General features: G+C 43.9%; 1 protein-coding gene across 4 annotated transcripts in view; it reads right to left on the minus strand.

Annotated features, from left to right (window-relative positions):
* LOC128738731 (zinc transporter foi) overlaps positions 1-15,535 on the minus strand; it is a 52,044-nt gene that overhangs the window by 26,887 nt on the left and 9,622 nt on the right. The window contains exon 1 of one of the 4 annotated variants that reach the window (XM_053834070.1): positions 1,220-1,311. The exons of the other annotated variants lie outside the window; for them this stretch is intronic. The gene's annotated coding sequence lies outside the window, so the exon portion shown is untranslated. Of the gene's footprint in view, positions 1-1,219; positions 1,312-15,535 lie in introns of those variants that run through there. 4 annotated transcript variants of the gene reach the window in all.

The raw sequence follows: 15,535 nt of genomic DNA on the forward strand, positions 1-15,535 counted from the left end.
ATGCAAACCACTCACACAAAAGCACAAAACCATCTGGAAGGAAATGGCTTACGATAACTATGTTTTATACCAACCGTTTAACGACGAGTCGTTGATGTTCGTGGCATAAACAATCGCATAAAACTAAGTAGTGTGCAAAAATCCCTCGTACCCCCAGTCCAGTCCACGGCGCGGCATCGCCGTTACACGCTGGTGGTCGGTACCATGCCGCGTTCGCTCACTGCACTGCCGTAGGTACGTACATCAGAAAAAAAAACATTCTCGCCAAATGTAATAAAAAGACTGACGCTAAAAACACAACGCGAAGAGCCCTGTCTGCATTTCAAAAGTTTTTCAATAATCAACGCCTGCATGCGGCGAGCGACGCGGCCTCATCTTGCATGCTGCAGCAGCATGAGCAAAACTTTTGTACCGCGGCGGGGCCAAACACAAAACCATAAACCTGTTTAATACGCGAAAAGCGAAAGCCTCCTTCCCACTGGTGCTACGCTAGGGCGCAGGATAGCATTTTGAAAATGATATATTGCAGTTCGAAATCCAGACCCAGACTCCGCATTAGTGCAACCAATATGCAGAGAGAAAATAATGTAACAGGAAAGGTTTGGTTTGCCCTGTTCCGGGACAGCTTAATTTTGCTTGCTTAAAATTAATAAAAAATGACCTCAGAGTGGAACCAGTAAAAATCTTGCGTAGTAAAAATTATTAAAGAAATAGTTTTTCAAGTTACGTAACATACTTGTTCAAATTATTATGAATTCTATCATCGAAGTGCAGTTGAGTTAGGGTTGTGAGACAGCAACTTTTAAAATTTTAAAATCCTCATGACTCAAGCCGAAACGAGCAACGATTTTATGCCATGGTCATTTACCCTAGTTCTTCGCACTACGTTCACAGCAAAACGGACAGAAAAATCACACGCCACAAGTTGCAAGTAAATGTGAGCCAACATTATGAGCGAGAGATAGAGAGAAGCCGCACCGCTGAGCAAACAGTTTGTGAAACCCTGCATAAACGGCAAATAGCATCACATGATGAAGTAAAAAGTAAAGCAGTCGTTGACGGAAAGACGTTGACACGCGGAAAACGCGGCGTTATGATGCATATCTTATTGCAGCAACATTGACATTTTATTTTAAACAAGCATAATAAAATAACGGAGCTCTCTAGTCTCTCTCTCTATCCATCAAATAAAATTGTACCGCACATTAACGCTACTTACCACCACACTTTTTGTGCCAAACTACTGTAGAACGAGGGAGCTCAACGCAGCAGCAAACAAACTTCGGCCAGAGCCAGAGCGAACCTGCACGAACTGCACTCACAAAGACAACTAAACCCACCACGCGGAAAACGTGGCGTTAAATGTGTTCTAAACATAACCAACCGACACTCGACGCATTCGGGTCGAATGAACGGCATTCGTTATCTTTTACTTTTACTACTAGAGCTAGTAGAAGCAACACCGATGAACAGACCTGTTACCCGGGTAGATAACGTAAGTGGACGAACGTGAATGGACTGTAGACGGTAGTGACTTCGTTCATTCGTTCTTTCTACGAACGGCGGGTGACTAACTTGCGGCGACAGTCGTTGCGAAATGCGATGTCTGTGCTCGGAATCGATATGAGTCAGCGTTTTACACCGTATGTTGGAAGTTTCGAGACGGCAGTCGAACAATGCTGACTAAGCGACAGTATAGCGTAACGATTCGTTTCTTTGTGCAAGTCATGTGAGGTGAGTTTTGTACGTCTGTTTGTCTGTTACTTATATTTAGATTCAAAAACTACGAAAGTCGTAAAAACGTGTACGCTAATTATTTACGTATGACGTGCACTACTATTGTGCTAATCCAAATTTATGGATACATGCTCAACCTAATCTAATGGTATAAAAAGACGGACTTAGAGAGAAAAGATTGTGAATTAGTTCGAAACAGACACTGATGAAGACTGTAAGTCGTGGGCGAAATACATACCCCTCTCAGAATAATAAAAGAACTTTAACCGAAAAATTTTCTTCTTTATTTCTATTTTTTTATTGCAATATTTACAGACATGTAACTAATAACAGAAAAGTCTACGTCTCACGTAAAAATTGGGCGTGCAAGTTTTTAAACGAATAAATGCAAGGAAAGTATTTTTCGCAATCTAGCTTATTTTCGCTCTCCTCCTACCGAATGAATTATTCATTAAAGAATAAAACAATTTCTCTAATTCTATTCCAGATTGAGGTTTTTTTTATCAAACCAAAATGGTAAAGCTATATCACCAAGTCGTAGAATACCCGCAGATATGAGGCGTTGTTCTGCTTACAGCAACAATTCAGGTGATAAGTGATTGTCGTCAGGGTCAACGCACCTCGAAGTCGATGACGAGCTAGGTATTAACATATACAAATCGAAATGCTGTGCTGTGCACGTGATGTTCTTCTGTAGGTTAAGTCCAACATTAACTTACTTCTAGTTCACAGATTTAAAATTAAAATTTTGGATTAAAAATAGCTACAACCGGTTAACAGATTAAACTGTTCAATAAGGAAGGTTCGGTGTTACTTAAAAGAACCGTTACCCAGGGTACTGCTCACCTTCGAGCAACATAATAGTGTTGTGAGTGCATAAATGTCAATAAAATCAGCATACACTGGTAGTTTTCGTATATGTTGAAGATCAGTGGACCTGGGTATGAAATGGAGAAGGAAAATGAGGAGCGTCCAATATAGCTCTAGCTATCCCAAGCCCCTACCTAGCGCCTCCACGTGGCCATACCCGGTAATGCTCTATTGAGTAGCCAAGCTAGGAGGTGCGATACTGCGTGGTTCCCGGCTGCCTGATCTCAAAATCGAGGTTTTGGGCAGACGGCGGAGCCACACGACCTTGTTAATAGGTAAGCATAAAATAAGTTATTTTAATTATATTTTTCGTTTTAGCTTATGAAGCACCTCCTGCTATATAAAACTTTGACCAATACGAGTGTTAATACTGCACATGGATATTGGATACCAGAAGAAAAAAATAAACTAATTATTAGAAGCACTTATGGAAACTAAAAGCACGCAACTCTATTCCATTCGAAGGTCTGCTGGTGAGATTGTTCTATTTGTATCCATATATACCACATTTCATAAATAAACTAGAATGGGGAAGAGGGAGGAACCATCAGAACACTTGTTTGAAGCGGTGGGCCTAGGGAGAGTGAAACAGTCAACTTTCTAGGGTTAATCTTGGCCCGATTAACAACACATCGTGGATAATGAGCGTCCTCTTCTCCACACCTGCTGGAGTCATTCTGTATTAAGACGGTTTATTCAACGATTGACTCAGGCGTCTTAGTCCTTGGAAGGAGATTCTCTAAATCCCTGGTACGTGTAAGTGATGTTGCTTATCGACCAATTCCCTTTTGGCCCTTCATACAAGAGGTGGGAAGCATGACCAATCGTTGAATATCTTCAACTCTTTTTGACATGATAGGTTCATTGCCATGCATTGCTGCAATGCTTCGCATTGCTGCATTCATATTCATATTTATGTTGAAGATCAGTGGACTACGCTACCTTACAGTTCGCCGGACAAAGTCTTTCACGTGGGCTTCATCGCTAGGCGTTTTGACGGCAACTCATTTACACGAAGCATCGAAAGCACCATGTTCAATAGTGCGAATTGGTGAATTTGGTGACTCGAAGCGCTGTTCGATGCCGTTTAAAATAAAAACGTAAGCTTCAGGTCAGCCAAATGAATAAGAGTGAGCGACAGATGGTCAAACCGTCCAGAGACACAACAGACAACAAGCAAGGGCATGGCCTCTGTATTTTTCTACCACATTAGGTTATTGGATCGATTTAATTACACAATCAACAAGCCAAGCGAACGGTTTCGGCAAAATGGCCGGTTTTTTTAATACCAATGCAATGGCCCGAATATAAGTTTTGACTATTTTTTCTATGTGGACTTGGTTTTAATTAGATTATTTATATCCTTTTTACCAAATTTCGCAATAATATTTTTTAGCACAGTTAAGAGCCAAATAGAACGCTGCGTCAACGCATCCGTCGTGGCCTCCCAGTTGGCGCCGAGGTAAGACGCTGGTTTAATAAGCCAGTCGTCGTGTGTTCGAATCTGGGCTGGGAGAGGCTGTTAGAATCAATAGGATGGTAGCACTGACCCCGCACTGTCCTGTATTCTAACAGCTGGTTACGAAGTCTGTCGTACAAAAACAGAAGGTCAAATTTCAATAACAGAATTAGCACCCAGGCTTTGCTTTGCTTGGCAATAGGACCAGGTTCTGTCGTTTCCATCGGTCCGGGAAGTGGCTAACTTCCTGGCATCTACTCATTACTGCTCCGAACAATTCGGGAGTCTCCAAAATAGCCGCTTTAATGGCCAAGTTCGGGATTCCGTCTGGTCCCGGTGCATTGCTCACCTTTAGGGATTTAACGATCTCAATGAGTTCCTCGTTCGTAACCGTCACTTCCTCCCCAACCTCTAAGCCGCCGTCGCCCACGTTACTTTGGATGTTCGGCATGGAGGCCGACCATCCTATGCTATGGTCTGGGATACTAGAACGTCGGCCGTGGGACGACTCAGCGGTCTGAGGCCAGGGCCTTGGCTCGTGGCGCGGAAGGAGGCCCTCGATGATTCACTCCAGCATCTCTGGCGATCGCTCTGCGGGCGCCATCACGCCCTTGGTCTTTGCCATTACGACCCTGTAGGCATCACCCCTCGGGTTCGCATTAGCACTAGCACATAACCTTTCAAAGCAGGCTCGTTTACTAGCTTTTATCCCACACTTAAGCGCTGCGCGTGCAGCGACAAGTGCTACTCGACATTCAGCCCTACCTTCGTCCGAACGAGCTCTTTGCATAATTCTCCTCGCACGAAAGCACACTCCGCGGAGTTCCGCAATTGCAGATGTCCACCAGTAAGCCGGTGACCTCCCATACCTAGGTCGGCTTTTCCTATCCATGGCATGCTCGCGACAGTACCTCAATCAAATGATCAGCGTTCGGATCGGGCATGCCGCGATCACCGCACTCTCTTCGGATCGCTTCCACAAATACTTCGGGATCGAAGTATGTCTTCCATCCACGGGTGGTTGGAGTGTCGGCTCTACTCGCCGTCTGCTGCCTCGTTATCTGACCGACACCATAGCGGACTGCCTGATGGTCACTGTGAGTGTAGCCATTGTCTACCCTCCAGTCTCCTATCAGACCAGGACTGCCGAATGTCACGTCGATAATAGACTCTGCACCATTCCTACTGAAGGTACTTGTGGTGCCGACGTTGGTCAGGTCTACGTTGAGCTTTGCCAGAGCCTCAAGCAGAATCCGACCCCTATGGTTCGTGCGACGACTTCCCCACTCAACCGCCCAAGCGTTAAAGTCGCCCGCCACAACCACCGGCCTTAGACCAGTCAGCACAACTGATACTCGGTCTACCATCCGCGTAAACTGCTCGATCGACCAACTCGGCGGAGCATAACAGCTGCAGTAGAACACTCCACCCACTTTGGCAACCGCAAATCCCTCGTCTGCAGTTGACACAACCTCCTGAACCGGGAACCTGCTTGTCGTTCATATAACCGCCGTCCCAGACCTATCCGAGACCCAGTTGCCGTTTTTGGCAGGGACGCGATATGGGTCCGAGATGATGGCAATATCCGTTGCCGACTCGGAAACTGCTTGGTGTAGCAGCTGCTGCAGTGCTTCAGGTTGAGTTGTGTCACTTGCACTATGAACGTGGTTTAGTCGCCGGTCCACCGACCGGGCACCTTGGACCTCCCGTTACGTGCTTTGCGTCCCGTTTACCGGTACAGATCAGGCACTTGGGAGGCTCCGCGCAGTCCCTTGCTTTATGTCCAGCACTGCCACATCTCCTGCACAACTGGCTCCTATCTGGCCCCTTGCAGTTCCAGGCTTTATGTCCGTGCTCGAAGCACCGGAAGCAAGCTTCCGACTGCTTGAGCACGCTCAGTGGGCATACCGACCACCCCACTTTTAGCCTAGCAGCTTTCAGGGCTTCGTTTCCGTCAGTCAGCGGAAGTCGTATGGTGGCTACCTGGGTCCCGGCCGGATCCTTGCGTAGGCGAACCGCCTCGGTTGCCACCACCACTCCATTTTGCTCTTTGAGAGCTTGTACGACCTCGCGCACTTCGGTGATCTCGTCCAAGTTCTTAAGCTGGAGAGTCACTGCTGGTGTGAGAGCACGTACCTGCACTCCGTCCCCGAGCACTCCTTCCGCTATGGACTGGTATGCGGAACTCTTCTTGGTGGCGTCCTTCTTTAACTCGAGGATCATATCGCCCGTGCGTGAGCGGCGGATGCTCTGCATGTCCGCGCCCAGGTTCTTGAGTAGGGCGTCTCCTCTCATGGCCATCAGAACCTCCGAGTATTTAAACCCGTCGGTTTTCAGGATAAGAGCGTCACCCTTCTTCGCTCGCTTCCTTGCCGGTAAGGTGGAGCTGTTTTTTTACTGGAGCCTCCTACGCCTTTCCTCTTGGCCTTAACTTTGGCCCATGGGCCACCCGTCTTGGAGTTTCTCGCTGGTTCATCGGTTAGCTCTGCCAGGTATCAAACAGCCGAAACAGCTCTGCCAACCCGCTAGCCTGAGAGCTTTTACCGATCAGGCGTTTTTTCGGTCCACCAGTGCTATCCCCCGGGGACTGTCTCAGCTGGGCTTGGCGGACGCTTTACCGCTGCTGGTAGCGCTTTCCGTGGCCTCCTGGGCCGCGTTGCGGCACTCCGTCAACAGGCATGCGTCCGTCTGTATTGCCTTCGACGCCTTCACGGTCACCTTCTTCGGCTCTCCTGCACGCGCCACTATGTCGTTGTCCGTTTTGGTCGCTGCATTCAAGGTTCTTCGAAGCATAAGTAAGTTCTGCTTCAGGTCCTTGGAAAAATTGCCGCGACCTAACGGGAACTCGATTATTATATCGAGCTGCTGTGACGCTGCTACCACTTTAGGTACAGCGTCTCTATTCTTCTCCATCGCCCTGATTAGCGCTGGGCTGTTCATCGCTGTGTCCGGCGTGGTAGGCATACCGCTGCCTTTGTCACCCACACGCTAGCGCTTCTAGTTGCATCCTTCTCTACCCTTGGTGGAGAACGCTTGGTGCCTCCTCTCGCGAACGGGTTTTCCACCGTATTTACACTTGTTGTATTTTTTATTTTGTTTGCGGCAAGGGGATGGAATGTCGTGTATGATATTCAATATCGCTATTGAGGCAAGCGGGTATCGAAACGAGAGAAACGATCTTCAGAAAGAGTAGCCTACTCCTAGCCTTCGCAGACGACCTCGACATCATTACTTCGGACAGCGGAGGCAATCTACGCCAGACTAAAAACTAAGAAGGATGTGGTTACAAATCGATGCGTCGAAAGCCAAATGTATGGTAGGAAGAGGCTCCAGAAAAAGCAACGTACAGGACGTACACGGGCAGTGACTATTAACGGTGATGAACTCCAAGTGGTTCATGAGTTCGTATATTTAGGATATCTGGTCACCAACGACAATAAGACGAGTAAGGAGATTCAACGACGCGTTCAAGCTGGAATTCGAGCCTATTTCCCCCCGCAAGACGCTTCGATCAAGGAGCTTTTGCCGCCGCACAAATCTGACGATATACAAAACGCTAATCAGACCAATAGTCCTCTACGGACTTGAGACAGCAACTTTGCTTACGCAAGACATATCTGCACTTGGCGTATTTGAACGAAAGGTACTGCGGACTATTTGTGGTGGAGTACAGACGTATAGCGGAGAGTGGTACGCGTATGAACCACGAGTTGCAGGCACTACTTGGAGAGATTTCCACCGTACACCTGACGAAAGTCGTTATGTTAAAATGTATTTTCTCTGATGACTGGTTATCACTAGGATGCATGCATCTCCTTGTATCTTGCACTAATGATATTTCCGAAAACATTGCCGACATGTCATCCGAAGACATTGACCATACTGAAGCTTTTCAAAAAGCAACCCTAAAACTGACTTTTATGAAAGTTGATCGTGTATAATTTAAATATAAAGCGCTTATTCTAATGTTCAATAACGTACAAAATATTCAAAATGCTATGTTTGCGGGATAATCAATTATACTATTGAGCAATAGTTTCAGACATTTTACAAATTGCCCCAGAGGAAATGTTTACTTTCCGATCTGGACTAAACCCCATTATGCGGGATATCAAATTTATTGTTTTAACTTACTTATTGGCAGCCATCGCAGGCTTTTCTGGTCATATTGGAACAACTTGGATGTGTTTCCGATATGCATAAACCTGGGTCAATATTCAACATATTTTCTAAATATGAGAAAAGCAAAGTTACACTTTTAGGTGAATTGAGTCATTTTTTCAATGAAAGCATCAGATATGACACAAACAATTAAAATAATGTGTAACCAAATGACTTAGATCACAATTAACACTGTAACGTCACTTTTGCAGCGAAGTGGCGGTTACGTCACTTTGTTTTTTCAATTTTTTGTATTGTTTTCGATGAAAATGTATTGAGTTCTCAACAGCACAAGCTGTGTGAAGCACCATTTGGTGAAATAAAGCCATTTTTGAACAATTGGCGTTTACGTCACTTTCGCATATGACGGCAGTACGGTGGGCCGGCCACGACGCAAGGATGCCTGTGCCTGACGGCTGTGCATGTACAGTGAAACCCGTTCTCTTCAAGAATCCCACCGGCACCAGGAATAGAGGGTCCCAACGTGCTAGATGGCTCGACCAGGTTGAAACCGACTTGCGTGTGTCGAGACGCTCAACGAATTGGCGACGAGTAGCCCAGGACCGAGTACAGTGAAAAGGAGTCCTTGATACGGTAAGAGCCTCCCCGGCTTCTGGCTGGTAGAAGTAAGAAGTAAGTAAGTAGTAGGGGGTCAGTCCCGGCGTAATGGTTAGCATTCACGCCTCTCACGCCGAGGACCCGGGTTCAAATCCCATCCCCGCAGAAGTCACGAATGACCCAAGCTGGTTAAAGTGATTATAATATAACAAAAAAAAGTAAGTAGTAAGTAAATAGAAGTAAGTTTTTAACAAAAGCTGTCTGAAATCCCGCATAGATCATTAAAATTTAACAAAGCCACATACAAAAGATGGGTAATAAGTCGGAAAAAGGCGCTTAAAAATAAATTTCTTTAATTGCTGTCTTAATTACCATCTGAGTTTTTGTATTTTTAGAACTGAATCCATCGTGAAATTTTCATCACTAAAAGATTAATAAATGACAAACAAAATTTTATAAAACTTATGCACGATATTAAAAAAACATATCTGATAAGCTATACCTGGTTTATTAGTAGAATTTTTCGGCTTTTTCGACATTTCTCCCCGTGGTGTGACTCTATCGTACTGCGAACGAAGGAAAACTAGCGCCGTTGCCAGTTACGTGCATCATAAACATTCGACATCGACATAATGAATAGCAGTAATCGTAAAACGTATGTATCGTTTAACGAAAATGGTTTCTGGCTTCCGAAACGCCAGTGATGATGGTGGTATGTCTAAGTTAATGTTTCGATTAGACAGAAGTCTAAGGAAAGTCTCAAGCAAATTTAAACATAATTCGAGCTTTTTTAAAAAAAATTATTCTACTTTTTGTTTTATTAGAGGCTGAATACGTATGATTAATTAAATTCGGAAAGTCACTAAATTCGATGAAATTTAGTTTGCAGTTGCATAACCTTACTGGCCTCACATTAAAAGTGTACTCCTACTCCTAACGCTTCTTATGATACCTAGTGCTGCAAAGCAGCGTCGCTCATGATTATATTGCCTGATTTCCGCGACCCTTTTTAGACGAAACATGCTTCGCTAGTAACGTTTCATGTTGCATTTGAATCGAACCCCAGCAGTGAGAATTTCAATAACGGATAAAACTTTTACCGGTCAGCATTCTCGCAAACGTTAAACAGTCCAAGCTAACTTTCCCTGTTTGTTTTGACTTCAAAACGAAATCGTACACCTATTTAGTATTTTAGAAGTTTCACAGAAAAGTTTAGCAGGAAGTGTGAAATTTCGTCTCATCCTGTTTGCAATCGTTTGATATTTGATATTGCTGCTGTGCATCAATATCTACACTTGTTTAAGTTTAAAAAAATCTTCAGAACTGCGTCGTTTTTCAACTCAATACAATCAATTCCGATTTAATTTCAATAATCTATTTCTAATCTCTACCCGGGTAGAAATGCATAACGAATATTAATGTAAAAACAGTACGGTTACTAAGAATTTTACTGTTTCCAACACTTTATGCTGTAACTTCACTGTACCGTTCTTAGAAATTTTTTCATATTAATGTAAAAACTTTACGATTACAATGAATTTTACTGTTTACAACACTTTATGCTGTAACTTCACTGTACCGTTCTTGGAAAATTTTTCATATAATTCGGCAACAATGCAAATTGTTTCGAAGCAGGAAATAATCTATCTAAGGTCCAATCCTTGGCAGGTTGAGGTTATTTGTAGACACAAATTGTGTCTCTTCCTCCGTCTACTGTAGAAACCACCGATCGAGAAGTTTAATCTTATTCGTTTTACTGACGGGACGACGACATTATGCAGGCGCTTGCGACTTACTTGTTCGTCTGTCAACATATTAGCCGCGATTCTGAACGCGGGTGTTCGGGGAAAGGCTCCGTTCCTATGAAATAGACCAACCTCGTTGTTTCTACGTCTTGACATCGAATGAGGTGTCAGGCATATAATTAAGTTTTTATAACGGTAGATTTTACAATTGAAAGGGAACGATAGAAGACAGTAATAAAACAAAGAGTCGATAGGATATAACAGATTGAGATAAGGCGTGAATGGGAAAGAGCGGAATTTGTTTATGTAGGTGTACTGACCTCTAATACTTTCCTAATATGAGCGATGAATGCGGCTCGAAAATCATAATAGTTCGAAGCCTATCAAATTCATTATATCTTCAAAAACATGAAATACATGAAATATGTCCTAATAATCCGAAAGCCTATAATTTTTTTTTTCAGAACTCACCTTAAATTTCATTGTAACTTCGTTGTAAAACAGTGTAAAACTTATAGTGAATGTACCATAAATTTTACTGTTTTTGGTTTTTATTTGTATGGGAAAAAGCCGAAAAATTTAGTGTTACATCACTTAATCACCCCCTTATTCGCTGTAAAATTGGCGGTTTCCATTAAAATTTACTGTGAAAACAGTGATATTCATGGTAACTTCAGTGTAACTTTTACAAAGATTTTCAATGTTGCAATGTGGTTTTTCGAAGTTTTTCAATGTTTGTAACAGTGAAATTTAATGTTTTTTCGCTATACATTTTTATTCGGGTACCCACAACCGAACAATTAGTGTGGCCGGATGACGACAATTCAAATTACCTTTAGTGATCGCCATTTTCAGTCACTTCCAACGTAGCTTGCTGGACTACCAATTAGGGTTAAAGTGTTTCCATACTCCATTGTTAAAATAGGAAATCTATTGTGGTGAGTGACACATGCAGCAGCAGTTTTCAATCACGTAGTGACAAGGGGGGTCGTGGGATTGCGCCCAACGTCACCAGCTGACAGTATAGTGACCGAAAAAAATGTAGAGCTAGTCGACTCTATTTGCGCGGTTCCACTTTGGCGGTAAATCAACCGGCTTCGAACAGACAAACAAAACCTGTTCGCAACCATCTATAGTTAATTGAATCAAAAAACCGACGTCAGCCAGTCGTTTGAACTGCTTTGATATGGTCAGCACATACCTGCTAACCGCCTCCGCAGAGCGGCCAGGCCAGGCAGCCGCGAACGATTGCATTTCGGTCTGGGTTCAATTAGTTCCGATTGGATACACCGATGGAATCGTTGAACAATTGGTTGATGGGGAAGAAATTACGTAGAAGACCGATTTTTTAAATCAGTGATAATACTGGTAGGAAAATTGCGCAACCTAATTCGAATATTGTCTAATCGTTTAGAATATGTCCTCCGAACACATCTTTGCTATCAAAATTGCTGAAGAGAACTGTCCCTTCAGCCGCAATCGATAGCAATTAAATAAGTTGGTCCACACAATAGAGCATTGATTAAATTTAGTTTCCGTCTGTCCATTTCTAAAACTTTGAACCAAGACTATTCCATCGTCAGACTACTCGCACTAATTGGACCGAGCGTGGAATCGGAGATTCCAGTTCAATGGAGGACAATTTGAAGCCAGACCAGTCTCGCCAGTGGCCGAACTTTGATTATTTAATTGATTTGAATACGACGGTAGACCCCACAGTTGTAGGCAATTGATTCTAAATTAGTCACGCAATAAGTACCGCTTCATTTCTTAGAATCGTTGGTTTCGAAAAAAAACTTGTGTAAAAATTCCAGTAGAATCTTGACGACCATTGAAAGCATTGAAAACCACTCAAATTATTACTCTATTACTTAAATTCTCGACAAGCCAAAAAATTTTCCTCTCTTCACCTTGTGCATTAAATGAAATTCAATGTATTCATATTTCTGGTACACTAGAAAAAGTTGTCCGTTCGAAAAAAAATCAGCATGGGATGAAAGGCTTAAACACAGTAACGTTTTAATTTTGCTTCACTTGAACTACAGTTATGGTCACTCTATGTTACAGGTTCCAAGAATCACAATTTTCTTAAGCTTCTGCAGCTCGTTGTGCAACTCCAGCTTTTCAAACGAATGCAATAGAGTACAGGAAATTAGTTCAGTAGCAGAGTTTACTATTGGAACTATACATAGAAACTTCGTCAAGGTGCCGCAATTTCCTTAATTTGTCGGCCATTTCATGGTACTTCGTGATTTTGGTCGAGAAAGCTGCACATTGCGGTACAGCGATATCGATGAGAGTTACTCGCTTCATTCTTATGACTGGCACGTATGAAGATATCTCTCAGGCTCAGGCTAAATGGCTAAATGGCTCGCACTAACCACGTAGGGCACGGGAGGGTATTTTCAGCTCATTAAGCGATTGCATCTATTTTTTCGGCCTATGGCCTAGTTCTAGTGGAAGAACAGTTGATTTTGACGTTCTATGAATAAACAATAGTAGATTACTTACAGTTTTGAGAAAATATTTATAACATATTAAAATTGTATGTAGGTATGAAATGGGGAAGGCAAATGAGGAAGCGTCCAACATAGCTCCAGCCATCTCAAGCCCCTACCTAGCGTCTCCACGTGGCCTTACCCGGTAACGCTCTATCTATTGAGTAGTCAAGCAGGAGGTGCGATGATGGGTTATTCCATTCGAAGGACTGCTGGTGAGATTGTTCTATTTTTATCCATATATCTTCATATAATGTATATTCATATAACACATATTTTATTATATTGCCATATACCATCATTATCGTAAAGGGGAAGGAGTATCAGGGTATCGAATGAATCGAAGACTGGATGAGGGATGTCGTGGTAACCAACCCAAGTCATATAAGGTCGGAGAGGATTTTGACGCGCCCTTCTAGCACTCAAATCATCACGCAAGATAAGTTTGCACGGCGAAGTTATGTATCTAGAAACCGGAAGTCTATGCTGAAAACAGTGTCTTATATTCCCGTGGAATCATATAAGCGACATTGCTTATAGATCCACCCAACCCCTTTTGGTCCTTCACGAACAGCATTGACGTGAAAGTTGCTAGGTAAATAAATTCGATTCTGCAGTAATTCTACTTGCATACAGAGGTGATGGTGGCTAACCCCACATATACATACATATACATACTTAACATATTAAAATTGTATGTCAGAAAAGTATTTTAATTGGCGAAATTTAATAGGCTGAATTTAGAAACCTGCTGAAAATACCCTCCCGTACCCTATTTGTCGTCACTTTATCGATATGCAATTGCTTTTTTTTGCTTCCACGTTGCAATCTTTTCTTCTACGGTTTTCGGTGCGCAGTTCAATTGATAGCTTTCTGCGCCAGATCCGGGGCGTTGAATCCGTGGTCTGCCTCGCAAACAGTCCGGTAGATAACATGGAGGTAAAGCCAACACTACTTCTAACTAGACTAAATTGTAAGTTATCGGCCAGCCTCAACCGAAAGCGTTGCTGAGACTCCGTGAACATTTGTTCCATATGATTTTGCTGTAAGTGTCCAAATTAAGTACAGTTACTGAAGGGGTCCAAAATACGTTGGTTATCCAAAACGAATTATAACGCGAAATTTCAATAACATTCTAAGCGGAGAATATGGCCGTACGTAGTATCTTTTTCCAGCACAGAATCCATCACAAGTACACCAAATGGAGGTCACCAAATCAGACAGAATCACAGATCGACCACGTTTTGATCGACAGTCGGCACTTCTCAGACATTATCGACGTCAGATCCTATCGAAGCGCTAACGTTGACTCGGACCGCTACCTAGTGATGGTTAAGATGCGCCCGAAAGTCTCCGTTGTGAACAACATTCGGTATCGACGCCAGCCTCGGTTAGACCTCGCGCGGCTGAAACAGCCTTGCGGCGACGCGCATCCACTCGAAGCTGCGCTGCCGCAAGAGGATGAGCTAGACGAAGCCCCTCTCGAAAACTGTTGGAACACTATCAAAACAGCCATCGGAGTGTAGCGGAGAGCTCCATCGGGCATGTGGCCCGGAATCAGCGGAACGATTGGTTTGACGATGAATGTAGGAGGGTGATGGATGAGGAGAACGCTGCGCGGGCGGCCAAGATGTGCAGTGCGAACGCGTCAGAACGTGGAAAGACACAAACAGAAGAAGATGCAGCGAAACCAAATCTTTCGGGAGAAAAAGCGCAGCCTGGAAGAGCAGGAATATGCAGAGTTGGAGCGGCTGCATCGTTCTCAGGAAACGCGGAAGTTCTACCAGAAACTGAACGGATCCCGCAAAGGCTATGTGCCGCGAGCCGAAATGTGTTGGGATAAGACTGGCAGAATTCTGACGGACGATCGTGAGGTGACCGATAGGTGGAAGCAGCACTTCGACGAACACCTGAATGGCGCCCATGCGGAGAACCGTGACGGCGGGGAAAGCGATTTCGACGGTGCAACAAACGGGGAAGCGGTGCCAGCCCCAACGACAGGCGAAGTTAAGGAGGCCATCATGCAGCTAAAGAACAACAAGCCAGCTGGAAAAGATGGCATCGAAGCGGAGTTTATTAAAATGGGACCAGAAAAGCTGGCCGTTTGTCTACATCGACTAATTGTTAGAATTTGGGATACAGAACAGCTACCGGAGGAGTGGAAAGATGAGGTTATCTGCCCGATCTATAAAAAGGGCGACAAGTTGGACTGTGAGAACTATCGAGCGATCACCGTTCTCAATGCAGCCTATAAAGTGCTGTCCCGAATCATTTTCCGCCGTCTATTACCAATTGCGAACAGATTTGTGGGAACTTATCAAGCCGGTTTCGTCGAAGGTCGGTTTACAACGGATCAAATATTTACACTGCGGCAAATCCTCCAAAAGGGCCGTGAACACAGAGTTCCCACGCATCATTTATTCCTTGACTTCAAAGCCGCATATGATACCATCGACCGGAAAGAGCTATGGAAAATGATGGACGAGAACAGCTTCCCCAGGAAGCTC

Source organism: Sabethes cyaneus, chromosome 2, assembly GCF_943734655.1.
Source record: "Sabethes cyaneus chromosome 2, idSabCyanKW18_F2, whole genome shotgun sequence".
Taxonomy (NCBI): Eukaryota; Metazoa; Arthropoda; class Insecta; order Diptera; family Culicidae; genus Sabethes; species Sabethes cyaneus.